This window comes from Schistocerca gregaria, chromosome 1, assembly GCF_023897955.1.
Source record: "Schistocerca gregaria isolate iqSchGreg1 chromosome 1, iqSchGreg1.2, whole genome shotgun sequence".
Taxonomy (NCBI): domain Eukaryota; kingdom Metazoa; phylum Arthropoda; class Insecta; order Orthoptera; family Acrididae; genus Schistocerca; species Schistocerca gregaria.
Genome location: NC_064920.1, coordinates 935886041 through 935899944, shown reverse-complemented (window position 1 = coordinate 935899944; position 13904 = coordinate 935886041).

Here is a 13904-nt window from a genome sequence, read left to right as displayed (position 1 = left end):
TCTCTAGAAACAAGTTGCGCTAGTAGACTATAAAATAGTTATTGAGTTAAGTGTGGGATGGTTATCGAGTAGAGAATAATTTTACGTGCTTGTGGTTCGGGACTGCACAGTGATCAGAACTCTGAATCGGAGAGCGTCTGGGAGCGAGAGATTACTAGCTTCGTGGTTTCGCTCCTCTGTGACCTCCGCACGTGAACCAATAGTTTGAAACTGAGGCTCTCGAAAAGTTGAGTGCGCATCGAAAATGTCTGGAATACTTTACATAGAGGTTTGCTTCTCCAGATCCCATCGGCCAACTTTCAAATAATAGGAACTGTAAATATTTCCGTTATTCCTGTTGTTAGGATACGAAAAATCTACCTCTCGGAAGCCGATGCATTCAATAATAGGAAATAAAACTTTATTATAAAGAAAGCACAAAGTGAAGACGCAATGTGTAATAGACTCGGGAAAACAAAAGCTTTAGGCTGAAATGGAACGATTTGCCGGGAATATTTACGTAATTGATTAGTATTTCTATTTAAAGATGCCCAGTATAGAAACATAAAAGATGACGAAACAAATACTATTGCATATTGCGTATAACGAACAATTTATTTTTCTGTCTAAGGGAGACATACTCCCATTAATTCCAGACGCTTACAATTAAAGTGAAGCTGCTCACGGTGTTTCAGTGAGGACTTCAATTATCGCATAGCAGCGACACTTGGTGAATGTGCTAAAGCGTTAATGCACACCCGATTTACGTTGCTATAAAATATTTCCAATTTCTTCCACCATGTGCATATCCGGCGCTGTACATCTCGGCGAAGTCTCCGATGCTCGTATAGAAAAACAGTGTAAGCAATGGTTAATAATACAAACAACACTATGTTTTACTCACATGTTTGACCTTTTTGTCCACTTCCCGGTCCAAGTCTTTTAAAGAAGGAAAACTTTCTATACGTCTTTCTTGCATCCACAGATTAGCACCTGATGGTCTAAATTGAAACTAATTTTTTTCAGCATAAATAGATTCTACATTGATGCATTAGAATGTCTGCGAAGTTTCGCTGGCGTATAACAATTATAAACCACAAAGGGCTTCTGTGATGAGCTGCACTGCTATAATCGCCCAATAGTTTGATGAAGAGTACCCCAATAACAACATGTGAAAGACGTAAATGTCGTAAGTGAATATCAGACACTGAGACAAAAGAAAATGTATAATTTACTACAATATTAAGTAGCACTTCACTACGGAAATAAATGGAACTGTACGTCTGCCTGACGGACGAGAAAATCGAGTTACTTAATTAATGTCAGTTAGCTACATTTAAATACCCATTGTCCATATAATCGGGACCATCTGGTTGTCAAACTCACGCGAAATTACAGTACGTCAGTTTGGCACCAGTAGGCAACATCCAAGGATTAAACTACTTGCACTAAGTCCCATTACTGAACTCAGCCGCTATTGATTTTAACGGCTCTGCGAGTAATCAATGGCCACACATTGCCAATGCCATAACTTAGACCATTAATTACCGCGGCCATTACAACAATTTCTCGTAGGAAACAGCAGAGCTGTAATGCCGGGTGATATACTGGAACCCCAGAGCCAGCTCCACACGAGACGCTCTTGTGTTGCCTCTGAGCTCTGTTACTAGCTCCGGTCCAGCTTGGTGGGCTGCCACGAACGCTGGACGGGTGTGGGGAACATTTCACCCCAAATGTAGGAAACTTTCGGTGAAAGAGCATCGTCAAATGTTGCTTGGCTTTTTCTCTGTCCTCATCTAGATGCTATGCGGGTTCTACAACAATAAGTTCCAGGAACGTGAAGAAATTTACGCCGTCTACTTATCGAAAACTTGTCACTATTAGAATGACGATGCAATGGGAACGGATTCTGCAGTCTCGGAGGATATTCTAAGGAATATTTACTATTAAAACCAGTCTTGATCACGGTTTATTTAGAAAGGTAACCGGTTTCGACCACTACTGTAGTCATCTTCAGACCTACAAGTTGTATACAAAGCATTAATTAGAGGGTTACACACATTAAAGAAAATACATAAAGTTATAAAGCTACAAAACGATGTATTACCATAGAGTAGAAACCTCTTTCTGTTGGAGAATCACTACTGGAGAAACCAGAGCACGTCTTACTATATATAATGGAGGATCCGCCCACGTCTGATGGCATGATTTCATTACTAACCAATGAGTTATAAGTCGAATAACAATGTAAAATTTCTTACTTAAAATAACATTGTCATGAATAAAAAATAAATACACAGTAAACTTGGCTTATTAAACAGCTATCGTCCATTAAGAAGCGTTAAAAATATACAAATATGTAGGATAAATGAATTTCGAGTTGCCAGTACATGGGTTGCCCCTCTCAAGGCCTGTTAGTGTACCATTTGGAACCACTTGGTGCCATGGTGAAGTTGGACGCCGTTCCAAAGATGAGGCAGAAGGCTTCTTTCTACTGAAGTTGTTATAAAGTCGATAGGCAAACTAGTGGTTGTCATGGTGAGGACAAACGCCAGTGCAAAGATGTGGCAGCAGGCGTCTTTCTAACGAAGTGGCTGAGAAACTGGAATGGCGAAGACTGTCACTTCAGACGATGTATTACTGGGCAGCAACATGTCTTTATTGAAACGATTTTCAATGAGTAGGCTGCAATAATCCTTAGCTGACATGTATACTTCATGCTGCACAAATACGATAGGAAGTAGTTGTCCATATTTATGAAATATTGTCTATGAAGTTCGTATGTAAATTACATGTGGCAATTTTTTAAAAGGCATTTCTATTCCAAGTTGTTAGCCAGTCTTTAAAGAATTTAAAATGTAACACTATGAGCCATAGTGTCAAAAATAAAAGGATGTGAATTAGCAATATGCAGTTTAAAAGCATAAAAGCAAAATTTCTAAAACAGATAGTCATAAAATAATGTTTGGTGCAATAAAATTACAATATAAAGATAAAATATTTCCTAAATGTCTAAATAATTTTAAAAAACAAAGGACAGAAGAGTGAACATTCTAATGCAGATCATCGAAAAGCTCAAAGAAATGTTTGTCTTTGAATTCAAGTTGTTCGTTTAAAACAGATAATGGATTACTTTTAAGTGAAAAGATTTCAATTTCTTCTGATATAGTCCTTTTGGCACAGTACGTAATATTTTCAAATTGTTAGAAATGCAACCCTCAGAATGACTGTATCTATCAAGATGTTGACGAAATATTGACTTGGTACGTGCAGTACCAGTAGTATGTTCTTTAAAACGTGTTAGAAAGTTATGGCCAATGTGGCCAATATATTGTTTCTCACAATCATTACGTATCATTTTGTAAACGCCTAACTTTTGTTGTATATTTGAGTCCCCAATTGTGTGTTTCAGTTTCATCTGTAGGGGATTATTGGTTTTCAATGCTATTGTCACGCTAGTATTATTAAATAATTTATTTGTTTTATCTGAAATAGGTCCCTTGTATGTCATTTTTGTAAATCTCTTCTTGGAATTTATAACAGCACCATTTGTTTCTTGTAATTTTTGATATAACAGATTAACCTGATGGGAATTATAACTGGTAGCAACTGCTATCTGTTTAATGTATCAATTTCCTTCTGTATCACATCAGATTGAAGAGGTAATTTCAGTATTCTATGTATCATAGTTTTAAAAAATGCCATTTTTTATCTTAATGGATGGCATGATGTAGCATTTATTATTACATCGATTGAGGTGGTTTTTCTATAAATAGAAATATTATGTTTACCATTCTTGTTTGCAGTTGTGAGGTCCAGGAAATTAATATTATTTTTACTTTCCAGTTCTACTGTAAATATACGTTTTTGATGTAAATTATTTAAATTGTTAGCGAAAGCATCAATTTCTTCCTTAGAACCGTTATATAATAGCAATATGTCGTTAACATATATTTCGTAGTATATAATTTTATTTGTTTCTGGATTAATTTCTGAAAAATTTAATTTCATTATAATTGACAAACATATCTGATATAGTGCTAGCCAGGGAATTCTCCATTGCAAGTCCATCTTCCTGTACGTATATTTTATTATTGAATGAAAAATAATTAAAATCTAGAGTAATTCTTCATAGTTCCATGAATTAGACTATTTCATCGGGGCTCATAATTTTGTGATATGTTAAGTTGTCGTTAATAACAGAGATATTCTCTTGAATATGTATATTCGTATAAAGATTCTGTTTCAAAGAGTCTGTTTCAAATCATGCCGCAAGAGCATATTATAACAGGCATTTTAATGTCTGAATGTCCAATTATGACCACTGAAACACAATTATAGCGAAACTCACTCGAAACGTGCTTGTCATAAAATTTAATGAAAATTAGGAATGGGCGTTTAAAGAAATTACATCAGACAGTGCGAAGTACATAAAGACACTACAACTTGAATTTTGCATTTAAAAATCGTAGGTGGTTTCAGGTGACGCACGCTCAAAGACCTTCGTCGGGATCGTCATGACGAAAAAGACAGACGCACATGGGTTAGTGTCGCACTTCTTGGTGATTACATTCAGGCTCTACATCTGCATCTGCATCTACATATACATCTATACTCTGTAAACCAGAATTTCGAACATCTTGTACCATCTGACATGGTCGAACACATTTTCTAGGTCGAGAGACCCTGTGAACCTGTGCTGAATTTTCTTTAGTCTTGTTTTCATTATCAACCGAAACGTCAAAACTGTCTCTCTGGTACCTTCACTTTCCTGAAGCCCAAGTGAATGTCTCTTAACACCTCGACAGCTTTCTTTTGTATATCATTCTTGTGAGCAAATTTGATGCAAGCGTTGTTAACCTAATTTTCCGATAATCATAGCACTTGTTCTTCGAAACTGTGTGAAGGACGTCTTTTCCTGAAGTGAGAGGGTTTATCGCCGGAATAATACATTCTACACCTAAATGTGAATAGTCATTTTGTTGCAATTTCCCCTAATGTTTTTAGAAATTCTGATGGAATGTTGTCTATCCCTGTAAGTAGGCTGTTTAGGTTTTTTTATTGGTAGGCCTCCGTCACGTAGCGATCTGTATGAAAATCACTGGTTGTGCCTTGTGCAGTCTGTGGCTGGTTGGAATTGTTGTAATACTCGCCATTGTAGTGTTGGCCAGCGGCAGCTGGATGCTAACAGCGCGTAGCGTTGCGCAGTTGGAGGTGAGCCGCCAACAGTGGTGGACGTGGGGAGAGAGATGGCGGAGTTTTGAAATTTCTAAGAATTGGTGTCATGAACTGATATATATATATTATGACTATAAAGGTAAATACATTGTTTGTTCTCTATTAAAATCTTTCATTTGCTAACTGTGCCTATCAATAGTTAGTGATTTCCATAGTTTGAATCTGTTAGTTAGCTGGCAGTAGTGGCGCTCGCTGTATTGCAGTAGTTCGAGTAACGAAGATTTTTGTGAGGTAAGTGATTTGTGAAACATATAGCTTAATGTTAGTCAGGGCCATTCTCTTGTAGGGATTATTGAAAGTCAGATTGCGTTGCGCTAAAAACTATTGTGTGTCAGTTTAAGCACAGTCCAGTATAAATTTTTCTAAGGGGGCGTTTCATATGTCGACCCTTAGCCGAAGATACCTCAGTGGAATCTTTTGAGTTTTTCTTGTAGTTTTTGTAATTAGTGTAGATTTTGTTTATCGTTAGCGCGTAATTGTAGAGAGAATCTCCTTTGTAGTTGCAGTCTTTCATTGTTGTACAGTAAAACAGGTGTGGCACGCATGTAAATTTGCACCAAGTATTTCGCAGCTGCGCTTGCAATTAACTAGTTATTATTTTCAGTGATATGTTAATGTGTTTTCTTATTTTGCTCTTCAAATTGTGCTTTTCTGTGTTGTCGTGTGAAATATTGTGACCATAATGGCGTGTGAAAAACGTAATACTAGGCTCCAAAGTAAACTGAGAAATGACAGTGAAGATGAAAGCAGTGTGTTAGCGCCACCATGTAATGAATTAACTAATGTTCAAAGTAGTAATTTGGTAGTTGTACATAGGGAAATGGAGCGGGCTGCAAACAATGGTTTACACAGTGAAACAATTAGTGAACAGGGAAGCATTATCGATCGATCGGTTGGCAACCGCTCGCCTCAGGATTCCGAAATGACAGGACACATTTCTTGCAAATACTGTAGATTCAGGTTTTGCGTCCTCACCGTTTTCTCAAATAAGTCAAGACACATTTTCTGTTTTTCAAACTGCGAATATTGCCGGTTCGAATGCATTGCTGAATAGCACTAAGGAACATGTTTCAGACACCAGTGCACTGTTATTACAATTAATGCGACAAATGGGACAAAAGCTTCAAAAGTTAGACACAATGGAACAAAATCAGAGACAAAAACAGCAACAGTTGGACACAATGGAACATAATCTTCGGAAGTTAGACACCACACTTGAACAAACGCGTGAAGATTTAACTAGTGAGTTACATAACATTGAATCGAAATGTCAAAAAATCTGTAATGACGTAAAAACACAAATTTGTGAGCATATTTAACCTATTTTTTCGCGGCATGAAAACGCATTACACAATCACGAAGCAGCCATAAAAGAATTGCAAACTGTTGTTCGTGAAAATCACGACACCTTGCAAGCTAAAATGGACTCAGTTGCATCCACCGATTCGGTTACGCAACTTGCAAGAACTCAGGAAAACATAAAGGACACAGTAGATTCGATTTCAACACAAATGGACACTCTGAAACTTGGTTCAGAAAAACACACTGAAGAAATGTGTTCACTATCGGAGAAAGTATCCGAACTTTCGGATCAGTTCACTAATTTATCTACGAAGGTAGATGATGATCTGAATGACCCAAGAACCGTAGCCTTCACTGACACAGAAGAGTATGAACAAATAAGAAAATTCAAACAAAATCAAAATCAAATCAATGCACAATACAAAAGAGAAATTCGGGAAGCAGAAGATCAGTTGATGCAGGTAATACAAAAATTACATATTTCAGAGGACACTCGCGCTCCAACACAGGAAGAGGGACTTAGAAATACGGAAAAGCCACAAAGTAATAACACAGGGCATTTCGGAAATTATGAAAGAAATTTTCAAGGTGCACCGAATTTTGAGATGGAGCCGCCGACACGACGTAACAATGATCGATATGCGACTCGCCGACACGATGATTTTGACTATAAGCTGTTCATTACTACACGTAAATTCAAAACATTTAAGAATTCTGACAACGACATTCATCCACAAACATGGCTTCATCAGTTCTCTCATTGTTTTCCTCCCAACTGGTCACTGGAGCACTGGTTAGAATTTATGTGTGGCTACTTGGAGAATGAACCAGCTGTAAGAATGCGATCGGTAATTCACGATTGTCACAGTGAAGGAGAATTTTATCATGCCTTCCTCTCAGCGTACTGGTCTCAAGCTACACAAGACCGAGTAAAACATAGCATCATAATGATGAAACGTTTCGAACAATCTGAATTTTCCAGTCTTGTGAAATATTTTGAAGACATGTTGCACAAGAATCAGTACCTTTCAAACTCATACAGCCCCTCAGAACTCATCCGCATTTGCTTAACTAAATTACCTGAACATTTACGACATATTATTTTGGCAGGACGTTGCAAAGACGACATTGAAGGTTTTTTTTTCAGGGACTCTTACAAGAACTGGAAATTGACACTGACAATCGCGGAACGCGAAAACACGAGCACAACAATTACAGGTCACATCCGTCACAATTCCGCGATAACAGAAATAATAAGTGGACGCGACAACGCTTTTCTTACAACGCAAATCGTGACCAAAACAGACACCACCCGTATGACAACCGTTGGCAGAATAATAATTACAGAGAAAGATCACTTTTCCGTAGTAATGAATATGACAGAAACAGTCATAGAAACAGACAATATGACAACCAGAACTATTATTATCACGGGAGACAGAATATCTTTAGACGCAACAGTCCACCGTGCAATGATAATTCACAGAGAAATTCTCCACTACTTAACCGACAAGAAAGAAAGTACAGGAAATACCGACATGACGACAGTCGATATAATCATAACGAAAGACCTGAATTTCATCAGAACTCGCGGGATTCAAACAGAGCAGGGCACTCTCAACAAGGTGTATTTGTAGAAGTTAGACCTCCAAATCCCAATAACGACGCGCGCCAACTAAGAGGCAGACAATGACTCGCACCGCCGGCTGGCTCAGAGAAAAATAACATAGACGCTAACCTTGAGAAAAAATTTAGCATTCCTTACCGACGTATACCACACGATAATTGCGTACTAGGAAGAGTAAAGTCTTACACCACATTTCACATGAAACCGATTATTGAGAGATAATCTGCTTTTTAACTTTGTTTTTGCCATAAAACTTTTCACTTCACATTTCTAGTATTCTTTGTCAGACTTAAGAAACTGTTAACATGCAACAATGTTTGAAGTTAAATATCCAATCAAGAACCAAGAGAACTTATTTGAACAGAAATTATGAATGCATTGTTATATTGAACAGACGACACAGTGTTATTGTGTGTGTGTACATTCCTGCTTGATAGTGGCACGATTACGTAAAGACCATAAGGCTCACATACTTAGAACAGTTACCAGTACTGCTAACGAGATTTTAATGCAACATTTTGGTTTACTTGAAAATAAATTCTGGATTTAAAGTACTTTCTGTGAGATTAAAGATGACTTAGCATTTGGTTTCTTTGATAGCTACACGATTATTTCACGACGCTACTTATATGTGACACGATTTACGTTGTTGCTTTTACGGAGTATCTGTTTTATATCTGCACAGTTTTTCTGAATTCTTCTGGAAAGGAAAACATGTTTTAGTAGTAACTTTGTGGTATAGCTACAATGAGACAGCCTTTTCTGTAGCACAACAATACGTTACAGTACAGTACTTACTTCATCACAGCAATAAGCGTAGTAACTATGATATCTATACGCAAAGCATTTCACTTTTGTTTATCATGAGGTGAGTACATTGACTTCTGCAGAACTTAGCTTTCGGAGGACGATAACTACGACACTTCCACAGAGATTATCTTACAACACGACGCACAGTTTAGCGCTACAGTACATGTAGTTGAGTGATTAATTTTGTACTGAAAACATTTATTTTTAAAGATATTTGAAGTACAATGATACAAAGGTTTTCCGTGATACATTTCATTCCATTCCTGTAATCTGCAACACCTAAGGATATAATTACACAATCCTCAGGGGGGTACACGCTTACTTTGTGTACCATGTGTTTGGCAAGCGCAAGGAGCCCTAGCTAGTATGGTATTTGCTTATACAACTTTACACATCGGTACCATATTTCTGTAACACATAATTACACAGCTATCTGATCATTTAACTGGGAGAGACAAACATTTATTTTACTACATCAGTGACAGATGTTTACGTAATTACACAGTTGGATAACTTCACACTTATGAAATTGTATTTTGTCTGTCTTTGTGAACTGTTCATATTTTTCAGACCCATTGTTTTACTATGAGAGCTTTGAATGGTGTATTTGGTATGGGATCATGATTTTTAAAGTACGTTTGAGGCAGATGACACTTTGGACACCAGCAGAGAATTTTTTTAGGTTTTGAAATTATTGGAGGAAGCTACGACGATTTTGAGATTTGGCTGAGGTTTTATGATGTTATGATGACGATGTGTATTACGCTGTTGCGGAATATTTATGATCAATAAGCTGATGCTATATGAGTTATTTGATTATGCTACGTATATGTTATGATGAAATATTGAAGAAGTGTCGACGAATAAGGTAAGGAATAATGAGTAGTGGTTAGGGACTCTGGTTTGTGAAAAAGGTTGTTGGAAACCAAGAATCGTACTTTAAGAGTTATGAAATGTATGTAAATGCTTGAATGTATTACAATGCCGACTAACATTTTCTGAACACTGTTATATCAATAGCATTTTGTTTCTACAGATGAATAACGCAAATTCTTGACCTGTGAAATTTTTTATTTGAGACTGCCACTGTAGCTGAAACTGCTGTCGTAAATATTTCAGTAAGAAATGCGTTGTGGGCACCCAGCTGCGCGACAGACGCCTTGAAAAAAGCCATTAGTGTGTGCCTGTCAGAGGCACAGGTGGAGAAAAAAAAATACAGGACCTTATCCTCGCCATTGACATTTCTTTGTAGAAAGCACCGCAAATACGACACGCTCATTACTTGGAAACATTCTTACATCTGCACACCTGATTATGACAAGTGTCTTTCTGCAAGAGTTGAGAGAACTTCTACTGACGTATGAGATGCCACATAGCTATTGAATGATGTTTTTATTCTTTACTTTGCATAATTGCTTATTTCATTTGATATCTGTTTTCCAGCTGTGTTACAGCATTGGTTTTATAAAATAAAATTAAATGCATTCGCTAATGTGAAAACTTTCTGTCAACAGAACTATTAAATAATCATTTTGTGATCCACGTTCTTCGGAAAAGGAGCACTTGGAAAGGAAAAAACAATAACAAGGGATTAATAACAGTTAATGCATACTTAATTTTCTTTTCAACTACTTGGTAATATATTTTGTAAATTTAGTTTTTTTGTGGTGCACCACTTTAGTTATATAGACATTAAGATGTGAATATACATTTCCCTTATCTGCGTTGTTGTCTTTAGCGTACTATTTTTTTTGCTTGTGGGTTTGTCATGTTTAGATATGTTATTACATTTACTGCTGCTTGCTTTGCAAATCTGCATTTTTTTGGGTCATTGCTGTTTGTGTTAATTTGTTTTGTGCTGCTGCATTGCCTCGTCCCTTAGTTTAGCATCTAAGCTCAGTAGATTTTAAGTTAGCCTAAGAGGGGGTAGACTATATAAGAAAATAACTATGATGAATTGGAAGAAATGCATTGAGAAGCTATAAGAAAATGGTTTGGCCAAAAAAGTAGTGTATAGTGGAGAAAAAATTCTTGTGAAAGAGGATGTGAGCATAATACAGAAAGCAGGCTTCGATATGACTTTTTGGAAATAATGAAGAATGAAGGGAGATCTCCGAGAAGTAAAGAAAGTTTTGTCTGCAAAATACTGCAGTAAGACAAACCCTGTCCTTCCCCTTCTGTTATCCCACTACGTGTTTGTGTACCAACTGTGTATTTATGTTCTACCGGTCTTTATATGTTTATCTGATAAGATTTATGTTGCAGAATTTTTTCTCTTATAATACTAAGCTACATTCACTATGATGAGGAATACTGTTATCCTCAAATATAATTTGCATTAATAACATGTTATTTACTTCGTAAAGATGTTTAAACATAATTTATTATGTTTTGTTCTAATGCTCATGGGTGAAAAGGATGTTTCAAAAGTTATTCTGATCTTTTATGTATGTACACTCCTGGAAATTGAAATAAGAACACCGTGAATTCATTGCCCAGGAAGGGGAAACTTTATTGACACATTCCTGGGGTCAGATACATCACATGATCACACTGGCAGAACCACAGGCACATAGACACAGGCAACAGAGCATCCACAATGTCAGCACTAGTACAGTGTATATCCATCTTTCGCAGCAATGCTGACTGCTATTCTCCCATGGAGACGATCGTTGAGATGCTGGATGTAGTCCTGTGGAACGGCTTGCCATGCCATTTCCACCTGGCGCCTCAGTTGGACCAGCGTTCGTGCTGGACGTGCAGACCGCGTGAGACGACGCTTCATCCAGTCCCAAACATGCTCAATGGGGGACAGATCCGGAGATCTTGCTGGCCAGGGTAAATGACTTACACATTGTAGAGCACGTTGGGTGGCATGGGATACATGCGGACGTGCATTGTCCTGTTGGAACAGCAAGTTACCTTGCCGGTCTAGGAATGGTAGAACGATGGGTTCGATGACGGTTTGGATGTACCGTGCACTATTCAGTGTCCCCTCGACGATCACCAGAGGTGTACGGCCAGTGTAGGAGATCGCTCCCCACACCTTGATGCCGGGTGTCGGCCCTGTGTGCCTCGGTCGTATGCAGTCCTGATTGTGGCGCTCACCTGCATGGCGCCAAACACGCATACGACCATCATTGGCACCAAGGCAGAAGCGACACTCATCGCTGAAGACGAAACGTCTCCATTCGTCCCTCCATTCACGCCTGTCGCGACACCACTGGAGGCGGGCTGCACGATGTTGGGGCGTGAGCGGAAGACGGCCTAACGGTGTGCGGGACCGTAGCCCAGCTTCATGGAGACGGTTGCGAATGGTCCTCGCCGATACCCCAGGAGCAACAGTGTCCCTAATTTGCTGGGAAGTGGCGGTGCGGTCCCCTACGGCACTGAGTAGGATCCTACGGTCTTGGCGTGCATCCGTGCGTTGCTGCGGCCCGGTCCCAGGTCGACGGGCACGTGCACCTTCCGCCGACAAATGGCGACAACATCTATGTACTGTGGAGACCTCATGCCCCACGTGTTGAGCAATTCGGCGGTACGTCCACCCGGCCTCCCGCATGCCCACTCTACGCCCTCGCTCAAAGTCCGTCAACTGCACATACGGTTCACTTTCACGCTGTCGCGGCATGCTACCAGTGTTAAAGACTGCGATGGAGCTCCGTATGCCACGGCAAACTGGCTGACACTGACGGTGGCGGTGCACAAATGCTGCGCAGCTAGCGCCATTCTACAGCCAACACCGCGGTTCCTGGTGTGTCCGCTGTGCCGTGCGTGTGATCATTGCTTGTACAGCCCTCTCGCAGTGTCCGGAGCAAGTATGGTGGGTCTGAACAACCGGTGTCAATGTGTTCGTTTTCCATTTCCAGGAGTGTATTTCGCGCGTATTATAGTATTTGACAGTTGTAGCATCGAGCTTTAGTGTTTACTTCGTAGATTCTTATTTAAATTGCGTGTGAGTTTCGTATATGAGGTGCAATTTCGAGTTTTAGTTACTGTAATCGTAAATTCAGCAGATTGTAGCGCAGTCGTTAGGCATTTGTACAGGTTAGTTGATACATTCTTTGCTTGTTTCGCTTACGTTATCTAGGCACGGACTCGTGTTTCAGTAACTGTTGTTCAGCACCTATTAGACTGGACAGGGAATGCGATTGCTGTGTTCGGATGAGGGCTGACTTGGCATCCCTTCGCTCAGAGCTGCAATCGGTGCTGACTTCGGTCGCGCAGCTTGAGGCTGTTGCCAATGGGCACCACTGTGGGGAGCCGGACTTGGGTATCACGGGGATGTCAACCTCGTCCCGTCTGTCCCCAGATCGGTCTGCCGCTGTGGTTGCCCCGGTTGCTGCCCGCAGTGGGGCTGAGCCCTCGCCTGTGGTTGATTGGGAGGTCGTTCCAAGGCGTGGCAGGCAGCGAAAGGCGTCCCCGGAGGCTGATCAGAAAGCCTCCCCGATGCGTCTGACAAACCGGTTTCAGGCACTGTCTCTGACTGAGCCAGATGCAGCTGCCTGCCCTGTTTCAGAGGATCATTCTCAGCTTTCAAGGTCTGGGCAATCGCAGAGGGTGGGCTTACTGGTAGTTGGGAGCTCCAATGTTAGGCGCGTAATGGGGCCCCTTAGGGATACGGCGGCTAAGGAGGGGAAGAAATCCGGTGTGCACTCCGTGTGCATTCCGGGAGGAGTCATTCCTGATGTGGAAAGGGTCCTTCTGGATGCCATGGAGAGCACAGGGTGCAGCCAGCTGCAGGTGGTGGCACATGTCGGCACTAATGACGTGTGTCGCCTTGGATCTAAGGAAATTCTCTCTGGATTCCAGCGGCTATCTGATTTGGTGAAGGCTGCCGGTCTTGCTTACGAGATGAAGGCAGAGCTCACCATCTGCAGCATCGTTGACAGAACCGACTGCGGACTTTTGGTGCAGAGCCGGGTGGAGGGTCTGAATCAGAGGCTCA